The 4,816-nt window shown below is 38.6% G+C and overlaps 1 long non-coding RNA gene across 1 annotated transcript; it reads left to right on the top strand.

The window, feature by feature from the left end:
* The first annotated feature begins 346 nt into the window (after positions 1–346).
* Positions 347–1,931, top strand: LOC118765350. Its single transcript, XR_005001187.1, has 2 exons — positions 347–1,545; positions 1,784–1,931. It is a non-coding gene; the product is annotated as an uncharacterized LOC118765350 (long non-coding RNA).
* The last annotated feature ends 2,885 nt before the right edge of the window (positions 1,932–4,816 follow it).

Here is a 4,816-nt window from a genome sequence, read left to right as displayed (position 1 = left end):
TGAAGGATGCAGTGCTCCAACAACTAACAACTGATGCCGGCAGTTTGTTCCATGCTTCAGCAACTCTTAGCAAGAAAAAATGTTTCTGAAAGTCATGGGAGCTGTGCTGTTTTCTGACTTTGTAAACATGTCCACGGGTGTTAGGCGGGTGGAGTTTGAAAAGATGCTAAGAGTTATTGTTTGTAAGATGGTTAATAATTTTATGGGTGTCTGCCAAGTCGGCTGCCAGACGTCGGAGTTTCAATTTATCCATGCCCAGGGAAGTAAGGCGCTCAGAATATGGCAAATGCCTGATGGAGGGTATTCTCTTGGTTGCACGTCGCTGAACAGCTTCCAGACAATTAATATCCTGGGCAAGATAGGGGTTCCAGACCGGTGATGCAAATTCCAGGTGAGGTCGTACCATAGCTATATAAAGCCGCAGATAGATAGCCGGAGAGCAGCTCACAAAGGACTTGGTGACTAATTATTATGACTAATAATAGTGATGGCATCATTCATTTTAAGACAAATTCTTGTTAAAGTGGAATTGACATCATAAAACTCCATGCGTATCTTCTCTCATCATGGTTTTTCTCTTTGTGAGGCAATATTTTTTATGGTCAGATACATTTCCTATTGTCTACTCCAGTTGCCTCTTAAAACACAAGGGTATAGTGTTCAATATCCCTGCAGGTTGTAACAGAACTCTAAAAAGTGTTGTATTCTAAAACCACGATAACATTCATGTCCGAAACTTAATTCCATTAAAGACATTCCCCACTACCATCTCTGCCTCCCTGACAAAAAATGTATGACTCGTGCCTCTCTAACAAATTATGGAATCACACGCAGACTGGACAAAGACATCAACATCACGTACCCAGCTGTAAACAAGTACAATCTGCTTGTTGACAGTGGGAGCACTTTACAGCTAACAAGTGTTTTTGTCAGTTTCTAGTATTGAATTCAAGTCATCTTTAGAGAGTCTTTAGTAGACAGTTAAAAACCTTATGTAGGGTGTCTTCAAATGGTTATGAAGTGTACAGAATCTCTGAAACAGAACTTCAAATACTTGTTTTTCATTTGAAATTTATATTTTGTATATTTTTATTTGTTGAATCATAAAAAAATGTTGAAACTGGGTACTGCTGCTGCCTTCGAGAAAACCACTCAATGCTGAGCTTTTATATCATCACAAGTTCTTTCTTTAATTCTTTTTGATAGTTTTAAAACTGGAAGTGTTTAAGACTGTCTTTATACCATGATACATTTAGAGGAATGTTCAATGCAATAACCACTTTGTAAATTAGTTTTAGACAAGCCATGAGAATTCTGTAGCTTCACTTCTTCATAGTGTATGCCACATCGCTCTTGGACATTGATCCCCTCTCCCACCAACTTGTGAGCAAATTTCCCTCTGGGCTGTACAAGATGACATTGTATGTACCAGCTGTGAGACAGTGCATAGTTCTTTGTTTTGCATAAGCTCATGGATATACGTCATACTGGCCTGACTTACGGGGTTATAGAAAAAAAGTACAGTGACAGGTTTGACAGAAACAGGTGTCGAGCTGGTAGAAACATTAGCACTCCGAGCAAAAAGCTTAGCAGTATTTCGTCTGCCACTATGTTCTGAGTTCAAATTCTGCTACGGTCGACTTTGCCTTTCATCCTTTCGGGGGCGATTAAATAAGTACCAGTTACACACTGGGGTCAATATAATCGACTTAATCCATTTGTCTGTCATTGTTTGTCCCTTCTGTGTTTAGCTCTTTGTGGGCAGTAAAGAAATAAGAAACAGTGTCCTGCAAAATTTTAGCCATCTCTGATTGTCTGGCTGACAAGTGGCAGAGGATTGATACAGCGACTTGTTTGATATATGGTCAGCTTAAGAACTGTTAAAAGCCTTGCGCAGAAGTCAAGTATTCATGCCATGTAGTGAGCATTGTTGGGCCACTGTAAGAGACCAGCATTCAGAGATGTAGAGAAGGACAAATTCTACTGTAGCATGAACACAACTGTAGAACAATTGTATTGAAATTACAGATAAGAAAACTTTCACTCTCTCTGTCTTCAGTTCTTGGAAACCAGTGATAGTACAAAATATTTAAAATAAAATATACTAAAAATATGTGATGTTTTGGGCAGGGACCTTCACAAAAATCACTAATAGTTCTTTTCCTTATTGGCTAACCTCAAACCTTAAATCACATTTACAGTCTGTTCCTCCACCTACACACAGAATTCTGGAGGACTTTTTATGTATGGCCTGGAATTGGCCAGACTCATTTAATCATCAATGTGTCATTTCAGCCAATCTTAATGAAGAATCAGTTGAAATGCTGACCACTCTCAAAATTTGGCTCTTTATTATTACCTTGCATTTCAAAATGGGAACAATCATCATCATCATCATCATTGTTTAACGTCCACTTTCCTCCATGCTAGCATGGGTTGGACGATTTGACTGAGGTTTGGCAAACCAGATGGCTGCACCAGACTCCAATCTGATCTGGCAGAGTTTCTACAGCTGGATGCCCTTCCTAACGCCAATGTCTCAATTATTTATTCCAATTTTAATTTATTTTCTTAAAGAATTCTTTCTGATGGATGTTTATTTGCAATATCATCATCACCATAAATGCCCACCATCCCTGCAATTTTACCTTGGTTCACTCATTTCAGGACCACCTAGTCAATGGGACAACAAGGATTTTCTTTAAAATTCTATTTTGTGGTCACTATCCTCAGTTTCCAAACAAATTCTCCAAAATTAACCTCAAATTCTTTTTCTTTTCTTTTATTCTTTTACTTGTGTCAGTCATTTGACTGCGGCCATGCTGGAGCACCGCCTTTAGTCGAGCAACTCGACCCCGGGACTTATTCTTTTGTAAGCCCAGTACTTATTCTATCGGTCTCTTTTGCCGAACCGCTAAGTAACGGGGACATAAGCACACCAGCATCGGTTGTCAAGCAATGCTAGGGGGACAAACACAGACACACAAATACACACTCGCAAACATATATATACATATATACGACGGGCTTCTTTCAGTTTCCATCTACCAAATCGACTCACAAGGCTTTGGTCGGCCCGAGGCTATAGTAGAAGACACTTGCCCAAGGTGCCACGCAGTGGGACTGAACCCGCAACCATGTGGTTGGTAGACAAGCTACTTACCATACAACCACTCCTGCGCCTATTTTTTGACTATTTTTTGTCACAATGAAAGGGTCAGCAAACAAAATAACACAAGGTGCGGGTTAATAATGAACAAATGCCCAAAGTCTTAATATTCCAAAGAATGTTTCTATTCTACAAATTTGATTTTAGTCAAGTCTTTACATCATTTTGTAGTGTAAAGGCCTGACAAAAAAAAAATAAATAAAATATAGAAACAAATAAATTGAATGACCCAGTTGTCAGGATTGGGAAATAATGTGAAATGATTGAAAAAAGATCCCGTGTGACCCTTTTTAGGAGTGACTCAAATTCTTCACAATTAGTTCTGATCTATTATTTTTTTTAGTTACATCATTTTATCATTTTTTTTTTTTTTATCTGCTGGCATGTGGAAGTTGTCTTGACCTTGGCTGCAAAGTTAAAGCTTCTAAGCTTTCAATACAGGTTAATATTTATGGCTTTTTATATTTCAACATCTGTTGTTTTTTTTTTTTTTTCCAATATTTAATAAAGAAATATGTAAATGAAAACTATAAAATTCAAATATGCTACATTTTCAATAAAAGTTCTAATTTTTTATGTGTTTTTGTTTTGCAATGTCCAAAGCCCAAGTACAAACTATTGGATACCTTTAGGTTAAATGTTTTTGATTTTTTAAAAAATGTTAGAATTTTCCAGGCTGTTAAAGTCATCCTCATATCTCCATGTTGGCAGAGGGTGGACTGTATCAGGAATGGCCCAAGTCAGGTCTTATTTGGAGTTATTGCTCTGCTAAATGGTTTGGAAAATACATCTCACTGATACATTCTCACTTTTAGCATGGTTTGGTTTACCCCTTAACCCTTTAGTTACTGTATTTATATTGAGATGCTCTGTGTTTCTTTCAATTATTTTAAACATAAAGAATTTAGTAAATTAACTTAGTTATCATTAAGCTAGTGTTAGGAACATAAATTGTGATTAAGGTTTGATGGGAGATTTTAATTCAGAACTTATGAAAACAAGACATTTGTACTACAGAGTCAGAGCCGGTTTTGGCCAGGTTGGTAACGAAAGGGTTAAGCTCCATCTTGAGCTGCAACTGAGAAAAAGTGGTGTTGCAGCTGCCTGCCAAAGATAGCTAGAAGTGTTTCATCATTGAGAGGGGAGATCATCATCATCATAATCATCGTTTAACGTCCGCTTTCCATGCTAGCATGGGTTGGACGGTTCAACTGGGGTCTGGGAAGCCCGAAGGCTGTACCAGGCCAGTCAGATCTGGTGGTGTTTCTACAGCTGGATGCCCTTCCTAACACCAACCACTCCGTGAGTGTAGTGGGTGCTTTTTATGTGCCACCGACACAGATGCCAGACGAGGCGAACGGCCACGCTCGGATGGTGTTTTTTACATGTCACCGGCACGGAGGCTGGCACGGCCACGATCGGATGTGACAAAACATCTGAACTGATAGATGGACAGGACAAAACAAGGAGGGGTCATTCGTGGCCGTCTTTCTTCAGTCAAGTTTCCAGATTATTCTTACATTCGAGCCTGTTCAAATCTGGCTGGCCCCCAAAATCTAAGCTAAGATCATTGAATATTTTGGGAAAAAACAAGCGAATGTGTACGACAACAAAGACAAAAAACAATATATATATATATGTGTGTGT

The sequence above is a fragment of the Octopus sinensis genome, linkage group LG11, assembly GCF_006345805.1.
Source record: "Octopus sinensis linkage group LG11, ASM634580v1, whole genome shotgun sequence".
Classification (NCBI taxonomy): Eukaryota; Metazoa; Mollusca; class Cephalopoda; order Octopoda; family Octopodidae; genus Octopus; species Octopus sinensis.
This window is presented reverse-complemented; position numbering and strand designations above follow the sequence as displayed.